The 8,508-nt window shown below is 39.6% G+C and overlaps 1 long non-coding RNA gene across 1 annotated transcript; it reads left to right on the top strand.

Moving 5' to 3' along the window:
• Positions 1-488: 488 nt before the first annotated feature.
• LOC135498880 (uncharacterized) lies at positions 489-1,788 on the top strand. The gene is made up of 2 exons (XR_010449166.1): positions 489-961; positions 1,557-1,788. It is a non-coding gene; the product is annotated as an uncharacterized LOC135498880 (long non-coding RNA).
• The last annotated feature ends 6,720 nt before the right edge of the window (positions 1,789-8,508 follow it).

The raw sequence follows: 8,508 nt of genomic DNA, 5'->3' as shown, positions 1-8,508 counted from the left end.
GATTGTTAGAGAATGTTTCCAGTACTTCAGTGTCATCATTTCGATACATTCCCATAGCACTTTCAATTGTGTGGCCGCCAATCAATTGTGCAGCGGTGGCAGTAGGAGACATGACGAGTACTGTGTCCTTGTTCAAATCATCCCCTGATTTCATGAGGAGGATTTTTGCAGCTTCAATGATGACTTTCATCAAGTACGTTTTGCCAGTTCCAGCACGTCCACCGATATATAGATAGAAAGGGGTTTTGTACTTGTTTGAATGGGATCTATTTAAACGTTCAATGATATCATCGAAGATCATTCTTTGGTCATTGTTGAGGTTTCGAATCTTTTCACAAACTGCTTGTCTGTTATTGACATTGTATTTTGCAGGCTGAAAATTGTTGGATGCTTTTTGAATGTAATCATTTATATCATTTTTTGATGTGGTTTCAGTTTTTAGCTCAGCTGAAAAGCTGAGCTATTCATATGAGTAAATGGTAGAATGAGTGTCCGTCTGTCTGTCTGTCTGTCTGTCTGTCTGTCCGTTAAACAGGCACGTTTCAAAACTATGGCGGATAGGCGATAGATTTTCCCTCTGAGGCGTTGAGACCCTTCAGGACTCCTGAATAGACCAAATGTGGGTCCGGCAGGATGAGCGGTTTGGCCACTAGGTGGCACCGAGCGAAATTTTCCAAAAACTTTTCCAGCAGCTGATTTCTCAGTTGGGGATCATGAATCAAATCTAATTTTATAGAGCAAAGCTTTCTCTTTCATTATCAATAGGCGTAGTTCATGAATTTCTCACCAGGTGGTGTTACTGGCGCAATTTAGTGAGCAACCCCCAAGAAGAGCATTTTAAATTTCGCGCGAGTTATCCCACGTCCAATCACACATGCAGCGAACGTCACGTCTCGAGTCTGCGCAGTTCAGACGTAAGGAGACCATGCTATGGAATAGATCGCGTTCTGTCAATTCAGAGGTAAGTTCTCATTAAATTCACAATTTCATAGGCGATAATATTTGGCTGCTTGTGTTATTGCATGTTGATGACATTAGGGAAGGCTTGGATTGTTTAATTGGATGTGATTAATTTGAAATAGTTCGTCGACGATCGTTGAAAAACGATCTGCGAAATGCAGCTTGGTTGGTATGAGAAACGATGTCAAAGTCCGGCTTTAAATCATGGATTTCTCAACAAATAACTCTTGTCACATAGCAGAACTAATGTGAATAAACAAGACAATAATAAACATCGTTCTGATATCATCGGGTAAGGTTGCCAATGTACATAAACAGTGTAATTGAGGATCGACGCCAGCGATTTGAAATGTCAACAAACAATAAATGCGATATGATACACACTGACACTTGCACACTGTACATAGCACAATGCTTCAAACGGGGCCGATTCATCACTCTTATCACAATGTATTCCCAATCATATTAATGAACTTTCTTGATCATTCGGCCCTAGCGCCTTATCAGTTGTTGTTGGCCTTGTATTTGATATAAAACTTGGCTAGCTTACCTATTCTATCAAAATTAAAATGTTATCTCCTCATCATGTTTTGCAGGACAGGAATGATCTGCAGCTGCATTTGAACATATTTGGTGACCACATCTCAAAGATGACCAAGAGAGAGGATCGAGCTATGACTTTGCACATCCCATCGACTTCGGTGTTCACCAGTGCAATCATCAGAAGAGCCAGGCAATTCTAGTATTCAAGTATTTCATTCTGTAATACTTACCTCAAAATTTACTAAATAAAGAAAACCGCATGTGGCAGTTGGTTAAAAAAATCAAGTCTATCTGTTTAAAGTTTTTACTTGCTATCATTATTATCAACATTTCAATGGTGGCATTCTGCTAAGGTTTGTTAAGAGTTTCACTTGACTTAAGCAGGGTGTACACTAGTAAAATATTAGCAACATTTTACCAACATTTTACCAACATTTTACCAACATTTTTACAACAATTTTGCAACAAGCCCTTCAAGGCCCTGTGTTCACTAGCAACAAAATTGCAACAAATTAGCAACATTTTTACAACATGTTGGTAAATTGTTGCAAACTTTTTAGTGGGAACAAAGGGAAATAGGTATTTTGGAGGGAAAATGGATGATTCCAAGGAGAGAAGATGTGTTTTGAGTGCTTCTGCAGCAATTTTAGCTGTCATTGTTGAGAGACGGAAGAGGCGGCGAAATAACCAAAGAGAATATGGACCAGGCCCTGGATCAAAATGAGGGTGGATGATGGGGCATACCACTGCCTGTTAAGGCCGCGTATCCATAGGGTATGCCCTTGTGTAGTGTGGCGTTATGGCGTAACAGCCTTGTGACCTGGCACTATGCCCTGAGTCTCCATTGGATATTCCTTTTTGGTCATGGTAGGCCTTTGTAGTCCTCATTTCGCAGCGGTCAATCGCGTTTATCCGCACGCTGTCATTATTTCAGAAGACAATTTCTTATGAATATTGAAAATGAAAATACAAGTAACTTGTATTTTCACTTGCAACATCAAATTGACATGTACATGTATATAAAACCTGACTTAAGCAACAAATTACAGGTTCGTGCTTGTTATGATAATCATCAGTTTCGGGGTCCCAGAGTAGTTCCCGTTGATGAACCTCTTGAATTAATTTCGCCTCAGACATTGCTTCCGTGTTGTTCACTCGCAAAAGAATGGACATGTTCAATCCCAATATGGGCCTATATTCCCAATCCACAGTGCATATATGCCCGCAATGTGACACGGCATAACCTATGGGAACGATCAATAACACCAACGAAGGTTCATTGTCCGTGTGGCGCGCCAGGCGGTAAAAAGGGAATGTTGTGCAGGGCACGGAACAGCCTATGGATACGCAGCCTAAAGGAGTTGCGGCTGACTGACAAGCCGTCACACAAAAACTTCTAGAAAAGGTTTCATCACCCTACGAAGCAAGACACTCACTTGAGAGTTGCTATACCTGCTTCTTGTTCAAGTCACATGAACTCCGGTAGATCACATGACGCAAATCCTATTTCTGATTGGCTGAAGAGTTTGCAACATTTTTACAACATGCAACAAAGAATTGCATTGCATTTAATTTGCAACAATTTTACAACATGTTGTAAGACGCGTTTTGCTCTGTACACACTACGCAACATTTTTGCAACATTTGTTGTAACTGGAAATGTAAAAATGTTGCTAATATTTTACTAGTGTACACAGGCCTTTAGGCAATAATAGAGTTGGGTAGAGCATTTTGTTAATGTTACCCTTTTAGTTAGGGAAACTGGTGCCTTCTGCATTAGGTGGACCCCACTTACTCATCTGTCAGACCGGCCTCACACGTCGGCATTAGAGTTTAAGGTCCAGTCTGCGAGATTTACCCATTTCTACCCAGCCAAAAGCGGGTGATTGGGCTAGTCTCTCCATGTGATTCAATTCGCATGGATTCTTGTGTCCCGGTGCTGAAAGGATCCCTCCACAAGGGCAGACTACATCCGGTGGCACTGAAGTATGGAAGAAAGACAGAAGACGACCAATTTGCGAAAAGGATCATCATCATCATGGTAACAGCTGAGGATGAATCATGTTGCTGTGTGTAGAATTGATGGTCCAATATAGGTTAGGTTATCTGTTTGCGCACACATTGCAAGGGTGGAGCTTGCTTGAAGTAGATTGCGCCAGTCTACCGTAATTCACTGTTACACATCCAGAAGCTAATATCCTTTGGCTTTGAGTCCTTAGTTTAGTAGAGTTTGACGAGTAATGTAATATATACGAACAACGCAGCAACAACTCAGCTGAGCGCCAGGCCCTTGGGCCTCTTGTTTCATATGTTTCATTGCTATCACCATCGATACAGTCGTCATCATCGTCCTCTAACATTGTGGAATAATTTTCCATGGCATCTGTCATTTTTAACAACATTTCACGATTGGGTTCAAACTGTTGACGCATTTTTTCAATGGCAACAGTATGTCGATTGAAAATTTGTTCTAATGAATACTGCGTATTGTTGTGAATTTCAGCATGTTCATCACGAAACGGAATGAACAATAACAACATGCTGCGCATAATTTCTTGGTCATCGGTCTTATTAAGTAAGTAGCGTATTATGGCTGCCCTTCTTCTGCGTTTGATTGTTCCCTTGTTGTTTTTCATGTAAAGGGCTTCTCCACTTTCTTCAATAGTGATATCGTCATCATGCGAGAATATGTCATGTTCATCTTGGTCTGATTTGGTATTGTGAATATTGTAATCGCGTGCAAATTCAGCTAATGAATTTTTTTCGAGTGAATCAGGTCTGCTGGAATAATAGTCAATGATGCTGTTGAAAAATGGGTTGTCATCGGGGTCTAAAGTGTCAATATCAGGTCGCATCAATCCGTCTCGCATATTTGGTTTGCATACATTAACAAATTTATGGGTTCTTGTACTGAAACACATAGCTAAACCTAACATGCGATATATGGCTTCTGGTCTTGAAACTTCACGTGTATTGTCTAAGGCACGACTGAACTTTTTGAGTTTCTGATCAGGCGGAACCCCAAATTTTTTACTTTCAGTACCAATTTGTTTCAGCAGGCGACTGAGGCCACTCTCTCCTTTGGTTAAATACCCAAGAATGTAAGCTATGCATGCATATTCATCAAGTATGAACGATACATCCATGTTAGCCTGGTGTCTTTGCAGGAGGCATGCATTGTAACTATTAGTATAAATATCACAGCAGTTGCGTTTTAGGAATACATCTGATCCTGTTTTTATTGATGATCGTAAAGCATTCAAATAATCAGTTTCAGACAGCCCTAATTGTTCTAAAAAGGCATCATATGAAAGGTTAACTAATGAATGGGTACGAGGAGTTGTTTTTAGCTCACCTCTTAGCAGAGGTGAGCTTATCCCATACCGTGGCGTCCGTCGTCCGTCGTCGTCGTCCGTCGTCCGTTAGCAGGGCACGTTTCGTAACTGTTAGAGCTATTGAGTTGAAACTTAGTACACATGTACCCTTATGTCATGACACCTTGGAGACCAAGTTTCGGTCTGATTCGTTTCATGGTTTGGCCACCAGGGGGCCAAACGTTAAAAGTGAAAATATGCAATATCTCCCTTAATAGTAGTCGGGAAATTTTGAAAAAAATATGGTAGGTACTTCTAGCAAAGGTGCATCATATATCCTCCGGGTTTTTGATTTGACCTCCTTTTCAAGGTCACAGAGGTCAAAGTTTGCTGATTCACTGAACAGTAGCATGTTTCCTATCTATTTTAGCCAGAAGGTTTTAAACCAGTGTGGACATGTATCTGGGGATTCTCTATTCCACCCCTAAAATTTTGGCCGTTCGGACATCAAATATGGCCGCCAGGCAGCCATCTTGAAAAATAAACACAGTACTATTACTCCGAAACTAATGATCGGATTGCAACCAAATTTGATCTGGATGTGTATCTATGTACTCTCTACTAAATCCTTGATTTTTTATCAAATGTGATAGCCAATATGGGTGCCAGGCGGGCATCTTGAAAAATTCTTAGTTTGGCCAACCGGGGGCCAAACTTAATGTCCAAAGTTAAAATGTTTGATTGCTCGTTTAATAGTGGTCTGATTTTCATAACATTTTTATGGTAGGTGCTCCTAGCAAGGATACATTTCATAAATGTGGGTTTTTGATTTGACCTACTTCTCAAGGTCAAAGAGGTCAAAGTTTTCTTATGGCACCGCCATTTTACAATGACGGCACGTTTTGTCACTGCTTTAGCTACAGATCCCTAACTTGGTACGAATGTACCCCAACCATGCTAATGCTTCATCCATCTACCCTTCACAAGAGGTGAGCACAATGGCCCTGGCCATTTCATTTTGGATTTATCATCCTGATATGTCTGCCTGATTAAGAATTTGCGAATTTTTTGCAAGTTAAAACGCCATTTCACAATTTCACTTGGTGGAATGGTGGCAGATGGGGCATCTAGGATCATGGTCGATTTCATGGGAAATTTTGGGAACTTAAAACGGCAAGAATCAATAACAAGTTGTTCGCCAATGGCTTTCCCATCAAGAGCGCCATGCCCTTCGTTGCTTTGAATGGTGATTTTCTTGGATTTTTTGCAACATGTAAATGTGTGATTGTGAGATTGATAAAATGATGCGTCGTGAAACAATACATGATTAGGTGAAGGCAATTGGCCAGTCATAATTTCATCAATGAATGATGCACATGCTTTTTTTGATTTTTCAGTGCCATCATATTTTGGGGGCTTATTCCCATGTTCATCAACCAAAAATAATACTGAATGGCAGTGAGGTGCGCCTCTTTGTTGGAATTCTATTCTAAAGAAATAGTCTTCGACCTTGTATTTCCCAAACATTCCAGGAGTTTTGAACTGATTGAACAAGTATTTAATGCGATTGTTGAAGTGCATGACTGTATCAACCATATTACGTGACAGTAGTTGTTGTAATTGAGACTTTGATAATGAAGTGGGATCAAAATTGTCTATTGGTTTGTTTTGTTCTTTTTGCAATAACATTTTAATTGAATCATTCCAATGGGTTTCTGCTGCACTCATTGTCAAGAACAAATGTGGTGGTCCCAATTGCCTTATCATACCAATGACCTTATTTTTGGCATGTTGGAAATAAGGGGAAGTTCCTCGGATTGTTTTGAAAGCTTTGTAACCGAGATCAGTCCTTTCAATGTCAGCCTTGTCAGCATTTTTAAAAAAAGTAACGTTATACTTCTTGCGATTGACTTTGGATTTTCTGAAAAATGTGGCTATGGAACGTTTGATTTCCATTGTTTCTTTGACAATGTACAAAAAGAACAGGTACGTGGTATCATTGCGAAATCTAGGGTCAATGCTGAGCATACGCTGTTTTACATAATTTGCAAATCCGACTTTCAGTGGTTGATATGTAGATATGTAGCCACCTGTCCCAGTTGGAAAAAGATGAGGAAACGCTTTCTCTTCCATAAAGTCAATACTGTCCCAATTAACAAATTTCCCATCGCTGCTTGGTGCAAGTTCAATTTTTTCTTGCATTTCAGATGCTCTAGCACTTTTGTTGGTTTTTGACTTTAAACGCTGTTCATTGTCTATTATAGCATTAGCCATTTGATCTGTAACGCTAATATTGGTGTCAGCCCTTTTGAAACTGTCCAAAATGGTATCATCAGGCAGTTCTGTCAAATAGTGTGGGAGGTCATAATTGATTTCATGTTTGCCTTTGCTGTCTGATTCGTTGGATGGTTCGATGTACTTGTCTGACTTGGGCAATAATTCATTAACAAATTCTTCTGATTGGGGCATTGAGGCATGAAGGCCTTCTGCTAGTTGATCTGTGTCATTTTGCTGATTCTTCCAATCATCTTGATTGGCAATGTCGTTCATTGTGGACTGCAGGAAATCATCAAGTTTTTCTTGATCAAGTTCAACATCGTGATATAATGGATTATGTATTTTTAAGTATTTAAAATAAGCGACAATTTTAGATTTGGAAACGATTTCTTCTACATATGCACCTTTGTATTCTGGTCTTCTTTTCAATGCTACTGGAATGAGATTTTGTTCAATTGGTAATATTTTGTCTAATGCTGTCTTGATTTCAGATTCCACACAAATCATTGGGCTATGAACTTTCAGTTCGCTAGCTCTTGGAATATTGGCAACACGAATGAAAGGAATTATTAACTTTAATAAATGAGCTTCACACTTATTTAGTTTCATATCATCTTGAACAAGGTCATCAGGCAATGGTGGAACCAAGAAGTTGAATTTGTTTTCATTGCAAGGTGGGATGTTTCCTTTTTTTATTGTACGGCGACAGCTGGAACATATATAATACTGGCCATCAAATGATTTAGTGATTGGTTTTCCTGAGCTAGCATCATCATTCAATACTATGTGTTGCATTTGAGTGTCAGTGAAGGTGATTCTCTTCTGCAACTGTACAGGTCGTACACTTCCACGTGAATGGTATCTCAGGTCAGACACACAAATGTAACCAAGATGTGTCTTTGTGTGAATGTGCTTGGAAAGTTTTTTAATATATTTTGCTTTATCTGGGGTGTCACCATCCACGTTCTCAGGAATTGTTCCATTTAATGTCTCATCAGAAAAAATAAGTGGGGGATTGACTTTTTGCATCTGAGGAATTGTAGAGGGTACTTTAGCACGGTCATTTTTTGAAAAGCTTGGGGATCGCAACCGTTTTTTTGGATACATCTTTGATTCTTGATCAGTGTCATTTTTCTTTATCACGTCTTTTATTCTGCGCTCTGAAGCTTTCAGTTGATCATCAAGGCGTTTAAAACGTGCATTTTTCTTTGGACTGCTCGAAAGTTTTTGCTTTAAGTAACTTGATCTGTTAAAATCTATAGCACGGAAAATATTGCTACCATCTTGCTTTAAATACACTGCTCGTCGTTGTTGATTGCCTTTTGGGTTATGAAATCTGGATTCCGTAGAAGGTTCGAACATCTTCCATGCCCATTTGTTGGAGTAGCATTTATGGAAAACATAAATGCGAGTA

The sequence above is a fragment of the Lineus longissimus genome, chromosome 14 (assembly GCF_910592395.1).
Source record: "Lineus longissimus chromosome 14, tnLinLong1.2, whole genome shotgun sequence".
In the NCBI taxonomy this organism is placed as follows: Eukaryota; Metazoa; Nemertea; class Pilidiophora; order Heteronemertea; family Lineidae; genus Lineus; species Lineus longissimus.
Note: the sequence above shows the minus strand (reverse complement) of the source record. Positions and strands in the feature narration are given on the sequence as shown.